Below are 23,761 nucleotides of genomic sequence, written 5' to 3' on the forward strand. Positions count from 1 at the left end.
AGAGTCCAGATATAATCTTTGGAAGTAAGTGCATGCATTTAGTTAACCGATAACAGATATCCGTTGGTCTAAGTACAATTCGCTCAATCCACGGCGTACGTAACATTATCATGATTTTCTCGAGAATCTGACTTCGAGAGCAAGAGTGTCCTCGCCCTATCGTCAGCAATGAATGCTCAAGAGCACGAGCTGCGTCCTAACGCCGCCGTCTAAATCAATGAGTGACGTGGGGGGCGCGAGGGGGAGGCTTTAGGGGCGAGGGGGGGGCTCCAGAGGGCTCCAACGCCGCCACCCGCACCACGCCGCATCCCACACTCGAGTGCGAGGCAGTGGTAGATGCGCGTACGACTAGTACGACTAGTACGACTAGTACGACTAGTACGGCGAGTAGGACTTGCACGACCGTACGAGCCACTCGCCGGTAGAGTGGAGTCGGCAGGATTGAGTCAGTACGGCGCAAGCTATCGCAGCGGGCGTTCGTGTGTCTGCGTTGCCGCACCTGCGCGCGCAACACCCCCTCCCCCACCCTCCCTCTGCATCGCAACGCGCCTCACCCCACCTCCCCTCGTGAGCAGACTCGGCGTTTGAAAAACGCGAAACTAACAATCGCATCGCACCGCCGGCGAACTGCCAAAGTGGAAAGCTTCGGCTGACGAGGTGAGAAACCCAAACTAAAGTAGGCTTTGATCGTTGTGTGCACGCGTACCTCATGTACCTGTGCGCGAAAGCTCACGCACGAGTGCGAATCGAGACGACCACCCACCCCCTCCGCACGCACGGAGCTTCTCGAACCGGCCCGGGGGGCGTCAAATGGCCGGCCGTTTGCCGCAAACTTCCCGTTCAAATTTTAATTCGTCAATTTCCGTTCGAATTCGTGCGCTCTCCGATCTGTTTCGCGGATTTTTTTCCCGGGCTTTCTGTCGCAGTCTATCTGTCGCGCTTTTGATTACTTCACTTTCCCATATATAAATATATATATTTTTGAAAAGGGGGTGTGGCAGTTTCGCACTTTGGCACGAGTGTCGAGTTGTTTGAATCGAAATGAAAAGTTTTTGCACATTTCGTTCGGACGAAGCACACACTTCGAACGAAACAAATGAATTTTATTTAAATTGAATTTCATGCTTTTCAATTTTGTTTTGCGTACTTTCAAATCACTCGTAGTAATTTGATCGTCGAAAAACAACACTTCATTACGACTTTTAATTATTTATGTACAGATTCTCATCGAATGTTTGATTTTTAAATTATGTAAATTATGTTCACAATACATCTTATATCTTTTTTAATAGCTACTGATCTACTGATAATTTTCTATTTTACAATTTGAATTTGATTTTTTTAGTAATTATAGTATTACATATATTATTCTAATGTTAATGTACAGCATAATACGAAAGAGAGCTCAAAAACCTACTTACATTTCTTATAAATGCGCATAATACATCTAATACATAATATTAACTAAAGACTATACAGTCGACGATCTACATACATATAGCAGATTGTGTACTCATCCAAAATGAAAAAGTTTTTTAATTTTTAAATGCTTTTTCTTTTAATTTTCATATATTATGTTCAAAATTCGTCTCAGGTACATATATTCTAATAGCCATTGATCCAGTGATCATTGATATAAAAATATCTTCTATATGTACTATCCAGTTTATTGTTAAAGAGGTTTAGGTTACTAGAAGTTACTTATCCACGAGCTACTATTCCGAATTTTAACCACTCTTTTCGAAAAGAAAAAGAATCTTTAAATATCTTCTCGGAATCTGATTATGAGTATGAAACCTCTCAGATGAGTGTTTTTACAAACCTCCTTTACGTTTTTTGTTAATTATAAGACAATTGTAGTGGTTATTTATAATATTGTAAACTTCGATTAGAACGCCTTTCATTTGCCTCGTTTCCAATGTGGGAGAGATTCATTCTTTCAATCTCATATCGTATAATTTCGGAAGGTACATATTTTAGAAATTCTTCTTTGAACCCTTTCATTTACATACTACCTGTCAATTCACTGTAGTATTGATCAAATACATCGGCGATTATCTTATTTTAATCGTGTTTACAGCAATAGCATAATATGGGAAAAAAGCTCAAACCAATTTAGGATTCTGATAAATGTTTACAATACATTTTATATGCATATATTATTGTTAATAAAGACTTCTTAAAGTTGACAATCTAAAGCAAATAATGTTTTGGTAATTTGTATTTGAATATATTAGACCTAAAGACGTTTTTTTATAATCACAGAAACTCTTCGTATGATTTTTAGTGATCCATATACATACATAATTTCCCAATTAATTTGTGAGTAATATCTACGACTAACGGAACTGTTATGATTTTTAATCATTTATACTAATCTGAAAGATTAGTATAAATGATTAAAAATTAAACAAGAAACTACTCATTTAACTAATAAACAACAGTATGGTTTTAGTTCTGCTTGTTGCTTTTAAAAAACTACTCATTAGTTTAATGAGTAGTTTTTTGAGATTATATGTTTTATGATTGATAACAAACATAACCGATAAGACAGCATTCCTTTTTTATTTTGAATCATCATTCACAACCATTCGCCATCGAATGCTGGATGAAAGCCTCCAACACGCTTCCATTCGTCTCTGTTTTGAGCAACTCTCATCCCTCTCATCCCACACATTTTTATGATTTCATCCACCTATCTCCCCACGTGGCCCTTTCTTGCACCCTTTAACATTCTTTAGGGTACCATTCGAGCACTTCTATCGTACGTTATTCCAGCTAAGTGACCTGCCCATTGTAATTTTAATTTCTTTCTTTCTTCCTAATCACCATTACACCAATCACCTTTGTCCTACTTCTATCCTACGTATTCCGTTTTCTATATCTTCTCGTTATGCCAAGCATACAACATTCCGAGTAAATGCTATTGTCATATTTTTATATTGCAATTTTAATTGATCCAGTAAATTGCTCTTACAAGTTTTTAAACAAACTTAAACGCTTAATACAAAATCTACATTGTGCTAAACCGACTTGATTTTTACATTATTTTTTTATTCAGTTTGCGTGTCTATTTTTATATTATTTAATATGTACATATTTAAATAGATCTATGTATCTATGTACATATGCAAAAAAGTTTATACGCTTCTATGGAATAATTTTCATGTGAAAGCCTTACAATTCAACGGAGGGGAAAAACGTTCCATAATTATACACACACACACACATACCCATGATAACTGATAAGGATCGACGTTGACAGAATCTATAATTTATTCATCGATTTTCAATGAACGAAAAAAAAATGTTGAAATGTTTCTTTATTGTTTTTCCAATAGTAAGGGATGTAACACACTCGCATACACAAACACAAAAAAAAACTTAACGAACGGTTTCTGTCGAAATATTTAGCCTATCAAGTTTTTTTGTACGGATTTCAATGGTGGCTAGTTCAATAACCCTCTCGATTGTCAGGTGTGGAGCACTAAGCGCAACTCTTTCACATTGTTAACACCAGTTTGAAAAGAGTTATTCGATGGCACATAATCGTGTCGCGTTTTTGATCGATTTATGCGCCGCAAATGCATTTTTTTTTACTTCGTCTGTCCCTTTGTCGTCATCAATCACTCTTTGTTTTTGACGGATGACCGTGTAGCGGTGGCGTATGCAGAGGTGACACGTGGTCCCTTTATTCCGAGGTTTTGACCCTTCACCAGATGGTACGACGTGTTCACACCCCGTCGACTTCGAATAAACGGGGAAAAAATAAAACGTATTATAAACGCCCGGCTGTGTCGTTTTTGTTCCACGGAAAGCCCCTCCTTTGACCGAAACGGTTCGTGAAAGGAAGGAAACTTTCGGCTGAAAACGAATATCATCACGCCATATTATTCGAAACGAACGGGAGACGAACGCAACGACACGACGACGTTATTATCTATCTCCCTTCGAAATGTCGGCGGACACGCGAACACAATAGTAATTTGTTTGTGGCGAAAGAGTAATAAATCACGAGCGCTTTTCCTGTGTTTATCTTGAAAGTTTTATTTTCATTTCATTTTCCAAACCCCCCAACTCATTGCCTGCCGCCGATTATTGAAGACTTAATCGGTCCGCGTACGCTTTTGAAAGGATATTAATTGTCGATTGTACAATTGAAATATTGCAACTAATAGCCCGAACGATCCACGCTCGGGCTATTAGTCGAATATGCTAGCCGGGCTAATCTTAATTGGACGAATCGTTTGGGCGATAAACGGTTAACGCGTCATCCTCAATATTACTATTTTTTTATTTTATTTATATTAGAGAATACTTCCTGAAAAACACTTCCTTAGCTGCCATTTCTGGTTGATGGGTGCTCAACAAATTGTATATACATATATAACTTGGTATTAAGCTTAAACTTCTAGATATGAAATTTCAGTTCAATAAACCAAAAGGTTTCTGAGAGAAAAATAAAAAAAACTCGATTCTCCAGAGTAAAAGTACTACTTCCGGTTGTGGTTAAAATTTATAATTTCTATTACTTCTAAAGGTTTCTGGTAAAAACATATAAAACCTCGATTCTCTAAAAGTACTACTTCCGGTTGAGGTAAAAATATTAGAGTATAAAATTTATAATTTTTATTACAGGTAAAAAAAATTCAGTCTGATTCGGTTAGCGGTTTGGGAGATAATTTAATTTAAAAACTTAAAAAAAAGATGACACCTATAAGGGAAGCTACCATTTCCGGTCAACTTAAAAATTTGAAAAAAAATAACGTCGTATCGATAAGAATTTCAGTAACCGATTCTAAGTTTCAGTTCGATAGGACGAACGGTGTTCGTCCTATCAGCGTGGTCTAGTGGTAATATCGTAGTTAAAAATATGTATTATTATATTAGAAAGATAATTTTTATATTAACCGAAATTACCGGGAATTCCAAAAATATTTACCAGTAATTCGGTAATGGAATTTAGTCATAATTACCGGTAAACTGGTTTACCGAAAAATTGGTAATGCGTGCCCTACCACGTACATACATAGAAAAAGGAAACGTAGTCTTGTAAATAATTTCGTTGAATCATTTAATACGGATTCAGTCAAATTTAATTAAAACTCACAAGCACGAGTTTATGTTCTCTTATAAATAGAAAATTTATAAGGATTTTTGTTGTGTGTATTTATAATATAATATACTTCGAGTCGATTTTTTTATAATTGGAGTACATTTTAATTAATGTACATTAATGGATTTGAATAATACCTTATTTCAAGCGTCTGCTCCAATTATGCGAAGCAAGCTTAGATTATTTCTTCGATTTGTTCTAAGGGATAAAAGCTTTTGTTTTATTTATTACAGTATTTCACGTCTGTAACCTGGATTTTTTAGGGGGGGTGAAACACAGGCACTACCCCCCCCTCCCATTTGGTTTGGTCAAAAGAAAAAACGAAACGTTTTATAGGCTTTTTTTGTTTCTAGAATTTAGTGAAAAAAATTTCACCCAAGGCGTTGAATTAAAATAAAAATTTGGAAATTTGATTTTATATATTTTTTTTTACTAAATATGTATTTTTTTTTAAATTAGTTGGCAAAAAGTCGCTAAAATCGTCTGTCGTAGAATTGGCTGTTGACGTACGTATGCATGTGCGTATATGCCAGCAGCATGACTCGGTAGTTGCTTTAATACTAAGCACCGATAGGTCGCCGAGTTCGATCCCGTGAGCTGACCGCTATTGAAAACAGTTTAATCTGAGTATAATGGTTTGTAACCTGGAGTCACAAACCAACGTCTGACCAGCAGCGAGACTCTAGTGGGACTCGAACCCGTGACCACTCAGCTCTAAAGCTTAATATACTATAACCACTAGTCCACGCCGCTGGGTATATTGTAATCTAGTGCCAAATTTTACAAAAAAAAAATCGTCGCAAGTTACCTTTAAAGAAAAGATAAAAGAATAACCTTTGTAATATTAATTTAGTACAAAAATGTAACCCGACAAAAGAACCCACTCATATAAAATTTCATTGTTACGTCGACGTCACTCGTGGCGGTGAAAATCTTTTCAAATTTGTATCATTCAAATAATTCAAGAGCCCTCCTTTCGAGGATTCGTTTCAAAGAATTCCGACTGCAAAATTTTGAATTTGGCACCGCGTCTAATATTCCAGATTGCCTTATTTTTATACACACGCCCAAGTAGGTACGTATGTTTATATGAATGAGTATTGGCGTCATCGATCCAATTCCTAATCTCTAATATTGGAATGTCAATTACCCAAACGCTGGGGAATTAATAGACCGCGAATTAGCTAGTAGATGCACCGTCAGAGCCAGCAGTTTTACTTTGTAGTGGAAAAGTTTCAAAAGTTTCAACCGCGATTGCCGAGATGGCCATTTTAAAATATCTCCCGACGTCAGCGCTAAATGTGCAAGTAGATATAAATGTACCCAAAATTGGGTCAAATTCATTCCGAACACATTCCTGAATCAATGCTAGTACGTTTATTTTATTTTTCAATGTAAGGATTATTTTACGATTTTTTATCAACTTAACCCTTTGAGTGGTGACGTCTTTTCTGTTGAAAGCCCGCCACGCTAAAAATTTCCCCGTCATTTCCAATTATAATTATTTAGAAATCCAATAGACAGCAGGTATAAAAATTGTAGCTAATCTAAACAAACCCTAGATAACTACCGCCGAGGATTTCGAGTTTTGTAAAGGTGTGTTTAGACTCTCTAATATGGGTCTACCTCACGGGACCGAAAGTGAAATGGTCGAAAAAGTAAATATCGGAAGGCAAAGATCGAAAATCGAAAGATCTTAAGTCGAAAGATCAAAAAAAAAGGGTGCATGGTAAACGGCACTATGTATATGTATATAATATATATCAGTGGCATGTGGTGAAATTATCTCTCTTTTTGTCATACAGCCTTGTTTAATGTGCGCGCGCAGGATACGGGAGGAAAAGCCTGTTCCTCTTGTTTCTGTTGTATCCTGCTCGCGCAAATTAAGTGAGGATGTACGACGGGGGGAGAGATAGTTTTACCGCACGCCATTGATATATATACTAACCGTTTTTCATATGTATGCATGATAAACGAATATTTTCGATATAAGATATCAAAGTGACATGAAGAATGGAAGTGGTTCAAAATTACAGCACAATTTTTTTTGACGGGCAGGAATGTCACTGAACTAACAGTGATGCTATTAAAAAGCTTCTAAAAACAGGGAAAACTGCGCCTATTTAAACAGTCGATTCACGCAACGTGTTAATCAATTGGGTTCGTTCAGATTGTAGATAGATAGATTGTGAAAGACGATTAATTCGTTGGCCTTTTGAACGATTGTTTCACCCCCCCCCCCCCGCCCCGTTGCTAATTAGCTGCGGTGAAATGGTGGAATTTACCGTATTTTGCTAGGCTTTTTTTTGGGATTTTAGGTGTCGGAGCAACAGTGGAATCTATTTTTGGCACGGTCAAATTTACGGGGTTTCGTTACGGGAGTCTACGTGTTAAAATAAAAATTATTTGATCAAGACAAAAAAAAAAGGTTCGTATCGAAGTGAATTAGCTACGAAAGTGGCCGGTAACTGTTATCTTCTAACGAACGGTTAAATTTTAGTTCTCGCTTATCGTCAAAAGGTTTAAATCAATATTTATATGTAGTCCTTTTAATTTTTTAGTGATTTGAAAATTTGGGAAATCATTATACATCATCAACATTTACTGCCAGGTGTTTGAAGACTTGTCCAATACCCTTCCATTCGTCTCTGTTTTGCGCGACTTTCGTCCATCTCACCCAACTCATTTTCCTAATTTCACCAATTTAATTTCCTCGTGGCCTTCCATTCATCCTTTTACATTCTCTTGGGTACCATTCGAGCATTTCGTCTATTCTTCCAGTTACGTGAGCGGCCATTGCCATTTCAATCTCTTCATACGTATACGTATATACATATGTAATTAGACTATGTATGGAGGGTGATGGCAAATAAAAATACACATTTAAGAAAGCAAAAAAAGCTTGTAAATAAATTATTCAAAAGCAAAACCTATTTGCCCCGATCCCTTTCCGATGTCTAATTGTAATATCGAGATATTAAATCAATAACATATGTATGTAGTTAGTGAGCGTATGATTGTAAACGACATTTATCATCAACATATATATTATTAAATCCAAATCAAGTAGTCCGACCACAGAGTACAGCGGTCGGACTACTTGCCATCTCGCTTGCACCAACGCTATCTGAGTTAAAAATGTGTATGCAACGAAAGCCTTTCTAACGCAATTACCGCTCGAGTTAGAACGTCAGGATAAAAAAAATTTGAGATAGAAAACCAATCCTTATAAACGTGGTGAAATAAAAAACTGGCAAAATAAACGCATAATAGCATGAAAAAAAATGTGTAAAAAAATATATTTTTGACTTTTAAAATTTGCTAGATACTTAATTATAAGTATTTTAAAGCAATGACGTATCCAATACTCATTTTGAACACAGCCATACTAGGTTTTGGGTTAAAAGATCGCAAAAGCCAAAAAACTGTAAAAATTTGCGCTTTTTTTTGAAACGCTCATATCTCGTAAATGAGGGCGAACCAACAAAAATAATTATCATATTCGAATTCAGTGGGTCAAACTTAGTAAAGATTGATTAGTCTCCGCTCTGGTAAATTTTTTTTTGTTGCTCAGTGTAAATATATTTGTGAATTTGTTATTATGGCCATTCCCCACTTAAATGTATTATATTATGTGTATAAATAGAGGGCTACCTGCAGTTAGCTTTAGCTTTGTATAGCTGTTATCAGCTCATTACTAGTTCAGTGATGTGATCGGTTGCACTGCGCCACACGACCGGCAGTCCCTCTTCCATTTTAAGCCGTAATAAAGGAAAGTAAACCAAAAGGAAATGAATATTATTAATCATTGCCACTTACACACTTCATCAAATATTGTTTTTGGAACTGAAAATTGGACTTCCGCCACTTTTACATAGTATAACGGCTCATAGCATCACCGGTCCGGTCCGTACTTACATATTTGCATATTTATGTATACGGACGAAAGTCAGTTTTGACGGGTAGGTGTAAGGTAGGAGAGGTTCATTGTTGGCTTTTATATTATACACTGAGATAACGTCGTTGCTCCAAATAACAACAATAGTGGACGGCCGCGCGTTGCACAATGAAGGCACAGACAGGCACGCGTCTCGAAAGAAAGGACGCAGTATGCAGATGCGAAAAGCATTTGCATCTGAATGTGTTACGTCGTCGACAACAATGCAAACGACGACGGTGATTTATCAAAATTCGCACGGATGCGAAAATTTATGTGCGTGTGTGTGTGTGTGTGTGTGTGTGTGAAATCTAATCGGCGCATTGTTGTTGTGTGATTGAAATTTCGGTTTGATCTTGAATTAGTCGGTCAGTATTCGCGGGGCAAACTATTGCATGTTTTCGACTGGATTGTAACGCAATAGTGGGTTACGTAAACTTTTGTTTGCCGATTTGCGACTGTGACAGAGAGCGTGGGGTTGGGCTGTTTGCTGTGTGATCCACAAACCTACTTATGTTTTCAATTATTTCTATTTTGTGTTTATGTGTTTAGGGGGGTTTAATTGAAAGTCTATGTATACGGTGCTAACTAGTTTCCTATACTATTAAATGAGTTGATCTTATTTATCTTCAATCACACATCGCATTCAATTATGAAAATAATTATGAGCGCAGCCTATCAAACAAACAGGTTAAAATAATCTCCTACTAATAATAACCTACGCTCACTGCGGTGGAAAATATCACAATCAGGCTCAGAGCAGCAACAATTTCATTGAGAAGTCGGATAGCTCTTGGAATAGGAGCCATCCGATAAAGCACTGTGCGGGCAGGAGATACGTCGATAAAATGATGATATCTACCACGCACATAATTATTAGGGACATAAAGTCCGAACTGTCCCATCAATGACAGGCATGAAATATTACCAATTACAATATAATATTTTAACATTCAAGCTCAGCAGCAACGGTTTCATTGAGAAGTCGGATAGCTCTTGGAATACGAGTCATATTTCGATAAGTTTCTCCTATATTTCAAATATGGGTACCACCGTTATCGATCATCTATGTTATAAATATGTAGGTCCTATGTCAATACAAGGATAAAACACTCCGGGAGGGGGGGGGAGGGGGGGGGTGTTATTTTACACGGACCGCTTATGATTCTGTATTTATACAAATTAGAAAATAATGGGACAAAGTCAAGTCGACAGAAAAATTTAGTATATTGCAAATAAATCATCCTGGCTGAAAATAAATCATCATATAATTTTCCCGATATTGGATGAATTGGTTTGATTCCAAATTTTTTGAAGTGTAATGTAACTTCTATGGGCGACATTCAGTATGTGATTCCCCCTGCGCTTTCCCCGCACCGCTACCCCCGCACCCTTTACACTCGCGCGTACTTTTATAATGTTTATATTATTTATTTATTTATTACATTTTATACCAGGAAGGCCTTTACAGGTAAACCCCAATGCTCCTTCCTGGCCAATTACAAACAATGCAGCATTTTAATTACACAAGTCGCTGAAAAACTCGCAAATTAACGAGACATCTATGAATTGTACATACATTTTATTGTACATTAATCATACTCAAACAGTGGTGACATAGTAGGTAGGAAGGTTTTTATCCAATTTTAATCGGGAACCGTTTCAACAATGAAATCAGAGAAATTGGCAAACTCTGATAGGAAACGATCGACCTGGAGTCAATCCAAGTCTGGCCAGCAGCACTGCAGATATACTCAGAAAATTTTTTTTCAATCAAGGTACTTCACAAGATATCATTGATCTAATTTTTTTTTTAAATTTGTACATTTGAAAGAAAAGATTTGCGTCGATACGTCTGACAAGAATATGTAGTAGTGGAAAAAGTGGCGAAATGCCACTTTTGACGAAATTTCACGAAATGCCAATGAAATTAGTATATGTAGTTAGGGTAAAATTTTAAATGAATATCTGTTTCAAATTGGATGAAAAGGAACGCTTGCTCGTTGTATGTATGTACTTGCACGGTGATCTTTCATTTTCAATGCTTTTGTATACGATGGTAAACAGGCTCGAAGATGTCCGTTAACGAGCGGCCGTTTTGAAATCACGTTGACCTTCAACGGACAGTTTGAATTTTTTTCGCAAAATTTCAAGCAAATTTTCTTCGGCAGATATTCATCTCAAAGTTGGATTTTAGAAAACGTATGGTTTTGTTGCAAAATTCTAATGCTTCGAGATTCGCGCCGACGCGACGCGACAGTTGAAGAAGTAAAAACGGCGAAAACGAAAGTCGTTACGATTCCGTTAATCGACGGTTGGTTCACGCGTTTGACCGGTCGACGAGACAGGTGCTCACAATCGAAGGTCGGCATACATATTGTACATATTTTTTCAACGTATTTTCTCACGGCATCGTTTTGCATCGGTGAAATCATCAATTATTTCGCATCTGCACTATCAATTCTCTTCACTTAAGAATGATATCACTTTTGATTCCACCACCACCGGAGGCAATTGCTTCGCATGTTTTGTTTGTAAATTTGTACGATGCCACGCCTATCGAACTGGGTCAGAACTTTGCTTTGTTCGACAGTCTTATCTCTCTCGACGGTGGTGGCGATGATGATGATGATGATGATGATGACGACAATTTCAGCAGCGACAATATAAAAACGCTAATTTCCGGATCATCGCGTACTGCGCCCTCGTTAGTCGTGGTCATCATTGTACATTTGACGAAAATCTCAGTGTGATTCAATAATGCTTTACTTTATAACGAAATCAAGGTCGTTATTCTCCCATCACTGGTTTTTTTTCATTCGATATTACTTTTTTTTATTCAATTATTTACATATTTTTATATGAATAGTATAGCCAGCAGTGTGGTTCGGTGGTTGCGTTTATATTCAGCACCGAGAGGTTCGATCCCGTGCTAATCTTTAATGCTGCTGGTCAGACTTGGATAATTATGACACCAAGTTGATCGTTTCCTATCAGAGTTTGCCAATTTATTTGATGTCATTGTTGAAACGGTTCCATCAAATTGTTGAAACCATCCCACCTGCTTTGTCACAAATATCTGAATTTGATTTATGTACAATGTGTATGTAAAAAATTATGTACAAGTCTAAGTCTATAGAAGTCTCAATGGATTAATTGATTAATTAATTGTTAATTTCGTGTTCTTCAGCCTCCCAAAACACAGTGATTTATGCAATGTTTTTAATTAATTGTCTAGGAAGGCGCATTGGGGTCTACCTGTCAGGCCTTCCTGGTATATACATATCTATATAAAAATAAAATAAAATGAACGTTAAAATGCTTAACAAAATCCAATACACTCATAAAAGTATGGAACGCTGTATGTTGGGCATGACGAGAAATACATGATTGAAGAGTACAGAGATCCAGCAACATACACTACCGTCCATATGTTTAAGACCAAACCTATAACTCGATTTCTAATGTCCATTAAAATAATTTAGCGTAAAATAGTTCAAAGAAATGGGTATCATTTGTTTCCCTACACCCTTGGATTTAATTTGAGCAAAAAAAACAGGGATTATCCCATTGGTTTGTTGTTTTTTTTATATAAGGGTTCAAAATGGGCTCAAAGACACCGCGTGACGAATCGACACATGTTGCAATTCGACAACTCTACTATACGCAGTTTATGTTACGAACTTTTTTTGTTATTTTATCCTGCTGATATGACATCGAAACAGTTCAAAATAATAAACCCTAAATGAATTTGGTTCAGTTTAATCTGATCAGTCAGACTTTGAAGTCGTACTAGCGGAAAAATTTATAATACATAAAGAGGACAAAAATTTTTGAAGAAATATGGGAAAAAATAAAAATCTCACCATGGAAACTCGAGGAGCCATTATTGCTCTTTACAAACAGCAAAAAACCCAACGATATATCGCCGAAAATTTGAATATTTCGAAGACTGCAGTACAACAGACGATAAAAAAATTCCAAAATTCTAACAACATTATGGATTTATCAAAATCAGGACGTCCCAGAATCACAACACAAGCATTGGATCAACAAATGATATTATTGAGCAAGCGAAATAGAAGGATAACGGCACCAGAAATCGCCTCTGACATAGAAAAGACAGCCTTCAAAAAAGTATCGGTCACCACGGTTAAACGTCGGCTGATGGAAGTGAAGCTGGAAGGGCGCATAGCAGTAAGAAAACCATTATTAAGAAGAAATAATAAAGCGAAAAGACTAGCTTGGGCTCTTCAGCATCGTAATTGGTCAATTGAAGATTGGTCAAAAGTGATTTGGTCCGATGAATCGAAGTTTGAATTGTTCGGTTCGAAAAGACGAGTTTACGTCCGGCGCACTCCCCAAGAAAAAATGATGCCAGACTGTGTGCTGCCAACAATCAAGTATGGTGGTGGATCCATAATGATATGGGGATGTTTCTCAAGAGCTGGAGTTGGGATTTTAATCAAAATTAATGGAATTTTAAAAAAAGAAGGGTATTTGAAAATTTTAAAAGAACAAGTTTTGCCGTGCGGCCGGAACTTATGTGGGCATGATTTTATATTCCAACAAGATAATGACCCAAAACATAAATCAAAGCTATGCATGGACTTCTTACAACAAGAAGAAGAAAAAAATAATTTAAAAATCATGAACTGGCCTCCTCAATCCCCCGATTTAAACCCAATAGAACTTTTGTGGGACGAATTGGACAGACGAACCAGAATCCATCGCTCAACATCCATAAATAAGTTTTGGAATCATCTACAGGAAAGTTGGAAGTCCATACCTCCCATCACACTTCAAAATTTAATAAATAGAATGCCGAGACTATGTGCAGCAGTGATTAAAAGTAAGGGTGGGTTTTTTGACGAAAGTTCAGTTTGACGTTTTTATTTTTTTATAATTTTATGTTTATTAATTGTTGTAATATCTTTATTTATTTTAATAAATGCGTATTTTTTGAACATAACTGAGTTTATATTTTTTAAATTGGTCCAAAATTGTGTAAAATATGCTCCAAAAACACTTTGGTCTTAAACATATGGACGGTAGTGTACATGGGCCAGTGGTTATCGTGAAATGCTTTCGATTGGTCTGATGTGGTCAAGAGTTATTTCTCTGGATTTGTTACCCGACTTTGGACATGTGACTTCAAGGTCGATCGTTTGCCAATTTATCTGATTTCATTTGAAGCGGCTCCAAAAAATTGGCAATCATTTCCTATATCTCACAGAATTTGAGTTTACAGCATCACATAATTAGTTGATATTTGTCGAAATGAAGAAAAGTGGACTTATGCCACTTTCAATTACAACGGCTCATATAGGTATTTTTCTAATAGTTCTGATATATTTTTCACATGTTTAAAATATGTCAATAAGATCTTTTTCTTTAGTTTGTCATAGGACCTGGAATTATTTTTCCCAGGGCCCTAGATTTCTCTCAGCAGCCCTGTGCATACGTAATGGACTTAAAGAGCGGACCAAGTTTGGGCCGTTCTTTGTTTATTGTTCATTTTTATGATGAACCTTTTTTTTGCACTCTAGCTTTGTAGTTTGCTTTATTTCCTGGAAAATAGACCCAAAACGCCACGTTTCCTTGAAAAAGCACGCTTCCAGTCCTACCTCTAGTAATGGTATCGATCTGATGAAATATGTATATCCTCATCTTGCCGGGAGTTGGAACCATCGAAAAAATAGAATGAATATTTCGACTTTTACTGTTGAAAATGTTTCAGCCTTAGAAAATGGGTCTTGGACACTTATGTACTTGTGAATAGATAGCTGTAATTGTTCCGAACTTGTCCTATTTGATGGTTATTTGATGGGTAACGCGTCTTGTAATCATAGTGGGCTCCTTGAAAGTCTTCACAGGCGCTGGCCGGCCTATCAATTATCGAATTTAATCCGGCCGAACGAACCGGTTGAGAGCATCTGACGACTCCGACTACGCTACATTGCATAACGAAACGACGCGAAAAAAATTCAAAACAAAATTCTGTAACAGAAACAGACACGCAGACGGTTCAATGATAATAAGACACGGAGTCGTTTTCCACCAAACGGCTGCTCAGAGGCTGTTCTCTAAAACGCGGAAAAGCTCTTTTACAAACACGTTGAATTTTGTGTGAATGTATGTACATATGTATATACATATGTCTGTACGTCTGTCCTTTCATTGATCGATTGTTCGCTTTAACGGTGATTAACTATTTCGTTTTAACGGCTAACGAAAGCCGTTTGATGTCTGATTCGTAGCGTCCAACTGGCCGTTTGTTCGTATGAACACGTTTTTTTACACATGTACCTATAATATACGTACATCTTGTGAATTTGTTTCTGTCCGTTTGACTGTTTGCAACTATACAACTTTTGCCTTTGGTGCCAGCTAAAGGTAATGCATTCCCATTTGGGTACTGTTTGTCTGTCTTCCTGTTTATTAATATTTAAATCTCTTCACTTTGCTCTGCTATGCTCGCTACTTACGTTGTACCGCGTTTGGCTTTCCGTTTCTTCTCGCTGAAAGTAAATCTTTAATCCTATTCAGCTCTAAGTAAGTAAGTAAATCTTTAATCCTATTTTTTTTGTTTTTTTTTTTTATTATTACGTCTTTTCTAGCTACTTTTGATTATTATTTCAATATTATTATTCATACTTTTGATTATATTTTGGACGGGTTTGGTGCATCCGTTCTAAAATCGCCAGACAAACGAACGACAGATTAACAGAACGGCAGCTCTCGTTTTCTCGAATGATAGATTGCACATCAGATGACGAGTAACCTTTCGATGTGCACAGATGCATTTATTAAAATTGAGTTGGATCTTTCTGGGGAGTTTAATAAGGCAAGATTCGGAACTTATCGAATGGGATTCACACTCTATAAAATGTGAAATCTATAAAATGTGCAAAACTATATCAAGAAAATCATGTGCCGCGTACTATGTACTTTGTGTGTCTGCGCCCTTACACGTTTTTATTTTGTTTTAAGTATTATTTAACTGCTTTTCAAATTTTTGTTTACCTTGCTTTTTAGGTCAGATAATAACCGTGAGCAAAAAAAAAAAAAAAAAATTACCGGAGCGGAGACTATTCAATCTTTACTAACTTTGACTCACTGAATTCGAATATGACGATGATTTATGTTGGTGTCTTCTCGTTTATGAGTAGTCACCGGACCCAGAAGGTGCCGCGTATTGTTCAAAGGTTGTAAATGCATTGTTATAGGTTTGCCGAACCTTTTTTTACAAAGGATTTACAACAAAGGAACAATGGATAGCACTGTGACTATCCGGTATTTATTTATGAGATATAAGCGTTTAAAAAAATGGGCAATTTTTACAGATTATTGGTTTTTGCAGTCTCTAACTCAATTTAGTATTGCTGCGCTACAGATTAGTATTGGAATCAATAGTTAGATGTTTTTTCTATTGAACTATTAGAACGTCGACCCAAGCTTGGTTAGGAATATTTCTTATGTACTTAAATGAGCAATTTTCTTTTTATCGATACAGACAGTTTCATAAGATATACTTAGAGAGCGTATTGCAATAAAATAAATTATATTAAGCATCGTCCCTGTTTAGCTCAACGGTTCTTAATTCGACAGGATATTAACCCCCGAGGGGTAATTTCGCTTATTTTGTGGTGTAATGAAGTTATATAATTTCATGGCTTTGTGTATCAAAACACACACACACACACACATACACACACCAAGTATAACCCTTTATGCGAGAGCATAAAGTAATCAAAAGCGATAACGCTTGTGTTCACTTTACAACGTAGAACGCAAAAATATTAGGCAATTTCATATCGACTTGTACGTACGTATGTATATTGCATATAATGTATAATAGATTATGTAATAAAAGAAATGCGATTTAATTATCGTTAACGTTGAAGTAATTTTAAGGTACGGGAATATTTTACAATTTAAACGTATCGCACCGTTAGGGCACGCAGTTAACTTTAAACGTAATTATTGTGTATTGCACAATTTTCTACACGCACACCCGAATTGTATTTTGTTTTTAGAATATTTTTCGACCCAAATATTAATATAAAAAAATAGCCGTGCGATTATGTTGGTTCGATTGATTCAAATTTGAAAATGTGTCGAAAATTTTTCGAATGTTTCTTAGTAGTATGCAATATATGAACGACTGCGGTAGGTGAAGTAAGAGATATGACGAAATTGCATGTTGCATGTTGCAATAATTCATCGCGTAAAAAGTACATTTTTCTAGCGTCAAAAAGACGAACTGCAGTTCAAGGCGAGCGTCGAAAAGTCGGTTCATATAAATAAATAGAAGAAGTCCGTTTGAACTGTTCCTAAATGATCGTAAATGATGCTTGTTTTAGCTCGATTGGGTTCCGGTGGATGTTGATGAATAGTTTAAAACGCACAAACTGTATGCATTGTTTCTTGTATGTGTTAGCTCGTGTTGAAATCTGATTCTTGCCGATCATCTGGGTCACGAGATGTGACACAGCTGGGATGCGATATTAAAGCAGCAGATTGATCAGATAGCGACATGTGGTGTAGTGATTTGGTAATCAATGACATATGTAAGTAAGGAGCACGTAGAATGGTAGATCAAGCTTCTACTAGTTTTTGGGAACTATTGAATCTGTCTTTTCATCTGTGTAATGTTATCTGTTTAACCACTTAATCGCTATAAGCGCACCGGTGCGCGCTCTTTCGTGTTTAAGACTATGACTCGAAATTAATTTTGGTTTATTCACAGTGACATCTAAAATATCCTGTAATACTGGAAAAAAGGTCAATATTTTTCCTTAGATTGTTATATATTCAAGAGATTTAGTGTCAAGGTTTGGCACTAAGCAAACACATAAAATATTCGAATTGGTTTCTAGAAACGCGTGGCAATTAAGTGGTTAAGACTTGCCGTACTGTGCTAAAAACATCCGCTAGCCACTGTACTGGACGTCAAGCGTCCAGTTGAAAATATGCGTTAAAATATTGCAAAATCTGCGAGGTTAATTATTGAAATTCGCTATAAAAATCATTCTGTCGTGTATTAAACGTCGAATAATATAAAATGAGTGTGAGAAAAATATGACGGCTGAAACAGAGCTGTCATTCTAAGGCGAATATCATTGTCACACTGACCGTTGAGCACGGCGCGAACTGCGTTCCCCCCTTCTCTTGCATTTGTGAAGGGCTTTCCCGTGAAATAATTATTTCTGTTGGTATTGATCATTGTTTTTATTTTGTAATGAGATAATTCGAATCGTAGAGGTTTTGATGAGGAATACATAAAATATGAAGATCGTGTATTCAGTATATTTGGAAAAATAAAGTAAATATATACATATTTGTCCTGATCAATCACAGTACGGCAAGTGCTAAGGATTTTCGTCAATTCAGCGTGTATACATTCAATGGAACTTAATCCACGATAAGAAGATTTCTTATCTTAATTTCTTCTTTTCTACAGTCATTATGAAAAAGTACGGAAGAAGAACCTAATTTTGGCTGATGCTGGAATCTACATATTATATAATACATACATATATGCTTCCGCTGAAGTTCCAGCTTTTCATAGATTGAGCTCATATGCTTATGCTTGCTCACCCTACCCCAACTGCTTTAGACATTCTGAATATTTTTTAGTGATTTATATAAAATCTTAGCAGTTTAGGATCTACATATATATCTATATGTGAATGTAATCTAAACTTCTCTTGAGTCCTTTTTTTATAAATGAGTTTGTTCTTTTTCGTAGTCTGACTCCATAATGTCCTACGTCTATATTAACTTTTATATCAATTAAACAAACTAACACTTTTTATTTTAGCCCTGAACCATTAATAAATCTGCTTTTGTAAATATGTGTCAAATTTTGTGTTTTGAAAACTAGACTGACTAAATTTTCATTTCGCTCATTTCTCGCCTAAAATGTATTATAGAATAGGTCATGGCCTTGGGAGATGTCATTAAAGAGGCTCAATTTTTTTAACTGGTATAATTTTGATGTATTGCACACTTTTCGCGAATATGCTAGTTCATATATGTATGTAAGTAGGATGCAAACTGTGCGCCTTACTGTCGCATGTGCGAGCAGTTAAATCCATGCTTAATTCCGCCATTAAATATGTATGTTGCAAATGAGATATCCTCTCCCTAATCAAATTTTTACCGAGCAACGCCCAGTATTTCTGATCAATCGTGTACAACGTACATACATATGTATGTACCTACTTGCATTTAGATGTAGACTCAGCGTTTCTAGCACACTTGCTCGATTTTACTCCTGTATTTCACAATGAGTGTGTATGAGAGACGCATGAGAGGGCACAAGCCTTTTGTTGTCCCTTAACGAAGTGTGCTAATAAGGATGACTAGTCTCTTACCCTTTGTTATATTCGCAATTGTCCACGGTCAATTAGAGACGTTTCGTCGCCGCACAAGTCATTATCACATCTCCCAGCAAAACAGTTACATACATATGTACATATGTATGTATATTTCGGGCTGAAAGGTTGATGACGATAATAATAATCACGGTCGTTGGCGGTTTTATAGTGCATTTTTTACCGTAATCGAATCGGTCATGGTGTGGAGAAGTTCCCACGTCTCCTCGGTCACGGTGTTGACTTTGAAGATACCTGCAAGATGCATAAGTTCGTTGAGGTGCATCGTTGCACGCATGCACGCAACACTAGTCCAGCCCGAGGCCCTTTGCCGTGCCGTCCTTTTTCTATTCACATTTTTAAGGCTTTGAGGGATGCCTTATAAGTTGGCCGAATAAAGGAAAAGGAAAGGAGCCTACTCGAGTGAACATCCTTATTAGTATGTGTGTGGGTGTATGTGTGTATAACCGAATGCACGACATCTTTACATATTTTTTTTACTTAGGTGAAGATTCTCAGACTTTTTTAGTCTAAAATACAAATAAATACCTGCCCTCATTTAGTCGCCTTAGGATAATTTTTCTGAAAGTTCCCAATTTATATGAAAAGTTCGATTTGTTCTATTGCCTTGAACCAATCAATATTATGGCTGAGGCATTCTAAGAGCTTCTAAGAGCACAAACAATTAAAAAAAAATTAATAGGTTTGCGATTGCATTCTTTGGAAATTTTGAAATCATTATATATGTGTCGCTGTGTCCTATTTTGCAAATTTGACGTCCTATGGCGTGAAAATTCGCCCCTCACAGTTGAATTCGTCATTTACGTGGCTTTATATGTTTGCCTCTTATGAAATGAATCTTTTTCTCTCCTTTTAAAAAATTATACATATTTACCATAATGTCATTACGGATTGCCCCTGAGCGACTTGTTTAACTCGTACATATATAAATTTATGTATTATCAATTTGAAATCATATTCAAAAATTGGTAGCAAATATGTAGTAGGTAGGACGATTTTTTGAATGAACCGTTTCAACAGCGAAATCAGATAAATTGGCAAACTCTGATAGGAAACGATTGACTTGGAGACACAAATGTCCAAGTCTGACCAGAAGCACTGCGACAATACTCCGATTAAATTCTTTTCAGTCAAGGTCAACCCAGGGCTTGAATTCGGGAACCTCTCTGTGGTTATCATTAAGGTAACCGCTGAGCTATACTTAATTATAGCCAGTCGCTCAATGTATTCGTAATTAATTACTTGAATAAATAGACTATAGCAGTCATGGAAGCTAATAGTTCACGAATGGTGTCTTGGTCCGATTTTAAGATTTAAGGGAGATGGATGGTTGAAATAAGAAAAATGAGTGGGATGAGATGGATGAGAGTTGCCCAAAACAGAGACGAATGGAATGAATGGAGTTGGAGAGGTTTTCATCCAGCAGTGGATGGTGAATGACTGTAAATGATGATGATAATATTTATGATAATACGAAAAATACCCCACGGTCAAAAGCGTATCGGTGGAAAGTATGCGGAAAATTGTCCGGTAAGCCATTTATTTAGAGTTACGTTCTGTTCCTCTTCAAATTCGAGTTTAAATTTCAATTTAAACCCGCCCGTATGTCAGGCACTGGACGCGTGTTCCCGTTTTTTCTCGTTTTTGTATTTAAAAAAAATTACGTTGTACAACATGCAAAAGCTACACACAACTGAAAGTGGAAATCCGTGTTTGTATAGCGAGATTGATATGCTCTTTTGAAATTCCTATCATCACGAACCTTGTTCAACGTATCACGACTTTGTGTTTCATTTCGCTTTTGATATACTTGGGTTTTATTAAAAAAAACAAACTTGCATTGTAACAACTGTGTAAATATTTCGTTCTATTGTATGCTAAGAACGAATTCAATTTTTCGTATAATCGTTCTATTCGGCGATACAATTTTGTATTCTGTTCGGTAACACTTTGTACCCGTATTGTTATATAAAACGTAGGATTAATCATACGTGATGATCCATATAGTGTTTCTGATTTGATATTTTTTAGTGTTTTTAGTGATATTATTTTCCTGGACCGTGCTAAGTGTATGAAATTGATTTGCTTTGTCTGTTATTCATGCCCTTTTAGGGACTGTATGAAATCTATTCTATTGTTCTTCTACGACAAAAGCTGTTTTGATATCCTGTTGTTCTGCTCTTAACATTTTTTGTGTTTATTGTATTGATGATATAATTTTTGAAATATCTTCAGATGGGTGAGTTTGTATGTTTTTATGAGTGTTTTTCATATACTTAAATTTAAATTTGAATAAAAACATATTTTTCAGGAAGTGTCCTCATTGATTTCCAACCATAGATACACTTTTTACAAACATATGTAAATATTTACGTATACATACATATACTAGTAATCAATATATGAAGTTTTGTGATCGTGAGAAAATTCCACCCCTAAATATTGACTGTTTTGTACACAGTATTTTTTGATGTAATTCGAAGAATATTAGGTTGTATTTTTTCATTTACTTCAATTCCTTAGTTTTTTCTTCAGCCAACCAGAAATGACTTTGACGACAGTTAATCAGAAACGAATTACAGACGCCGTTTTGGTTTTATATATAAGATTAATTTTGGTATTGATATTAGGTTACATTAGTTGTGTTTAACAAATTTTTCTTAAACACAACTATATATAGATTTATCGTTTCGTTTTTTATTTATAGATTTAAGTAGAATAAATTAAAAAATATATTACTCCTACATAAACACTCATTAAAACAGTATTGGTTATTACTTATTAGACTATGTACAGACTGTTTAGTTGATGACTCTAAAGTTTAACTAGTTTTGACTGAAATATATTACAATATGTATGGGATTCGTATATATGTATGTATGTACATATGTATGTAAGTAGGCAGAGCGAAAGTTTCCCTAATTTGTTCATTACGTTCTGAAATTTGTATACGAATATAAAATAACACTAGTCATTTTCAGGTAACTAACGATCCTTACACATGTAATAAATCATCGAAATACGAAACGCGCAAGTAACATACATACATACATACATACATAAAGGTATATGTACGTGTGTAAGTATCGAGAAATTTATTTCTAATAGCGTTTCGAGTCTTGTGTTTCAAAATTACCTAAGAAAAAGGGACCGCTCGCCGGTCGTGATATTAGCGTCAGATTACGTCTGGGATTATTTTCATTTAATTATATGTCGGCCGGGATAATTCAAAGCGGCCATAACCGCTCCGAAAATTAATATATACAGCCGCATAAAAAGTGCGTAAATTTCTGAAAAACGACACTTTTACGACGCCGAAGACCTAAAAAAAGAACGACGACTAGAAAAGGTTAAACTCTCGTAAAATCATGGCGGAAAATGTACCTACAGTACATACGTATAACGCGCGACCATTGTCGACTTGAAAATCGCCTAACCGAAGTTACATATAATAACAACTTTCGACCCCTATATCTGTATCTGTTTCTCCTCCTCTGTGCACCTCCTGCCGGGAATTTTGGGGGCGCTCGACCTTTAATAATAATTCGAGAAGTCCGACGCGAGGCAACCGCCAGAGACACACCAGTATTCATGCTAAACAAATTGAGTTTGCAAAATTGCCCCCAGGGTCGCGGGATTTCTCTGCTAAACCCCCAGCCTGCGACGACCTAGTGAGCTCAAATTATTTAACGCGAACTTGTCAATTATCCTCGGAGGATAATTCACTTAGGGAAGACTTGAAACCTAAGGCGCGCGTTCCAACTCATAACTCGCCTCTCTGGCCCAACCCGTACATTAAGCCGGAGCTAAAAATGCAAATTTCGGATTTCCCACGATGGACCTAGTGGAAAACTTTCGTCGTATCAAGGGAACGTTAAATATATAAGAAAATCGTCCATTTTAAACAATGTCCTGTGGCTTAATACTAATTGATTTATTTTATTACGTACAAATATCAATTTTCAGCATCATACGTTCTGAAAATTGATGGTGGACAAAATCGTGTCACATCATTTTTGACTTTTCAGAGGAAAAATTCCTGTTAAATTTGGCTTCCCACTTCCGGTATGTTAAAAATATCAGCTCTCAGTTGGTACATAAAGAATACAAATATAAATTTTCAGCTTGATACGTTCAGGGGTGTAGATACAGTAGTACAATACAAAGGCACAACATTTTTGACCTTTATAAGAGGAGGAAATCCTACTTCCGGTATTTTAAATTATGTGATTTTTTTTTTTATTTTCATCATATTGACACCAGAATTATACGAAAAAAATAGTGGAACAAACATCGAACAATAGT

At 36.2% G+C, this 23,761-nt stretch overlaps 1 protein-coding gene across 3 annotated transcripts in view; it reads left to right on the forward strand.

Annotated features, from left to right (window-relative positions):
* Nucleotides 1-385: 385 nt before the first annotated feature.
* The window catches only part of LOC143915053 (protein turtle-like), a 373,910-nt gene continuing 350,534 nt past the window's right edge, over nt 386-23,761 (forward strand). For all 3 annotated transcript variants that reach the window (XM_077435466.1, XM_077435467.1, XM_077435469.1), the window contains exon 1: nt 386-657. The gene's annotated coding sequence lies outside the window, so the exon portion shown is untranslated. The remainder of the gene's footprint in view (nt 658-23,761) is intronic.

This window comes from Arctopsyche grandis, chromosome 8, assembly GCF_051622035.1.
Source record: "Arctopsyche grandis isolate Sample6627 chromosome 8, ASM5162203v2, whole genome shotgun sequence".
Lineage (NCBI taxonomy): Eukaryota > Metazoa > Arthropoda > Insecta > Trichoptera > Hydropsychidae > Arctopsyche > Arctopsyche grandis.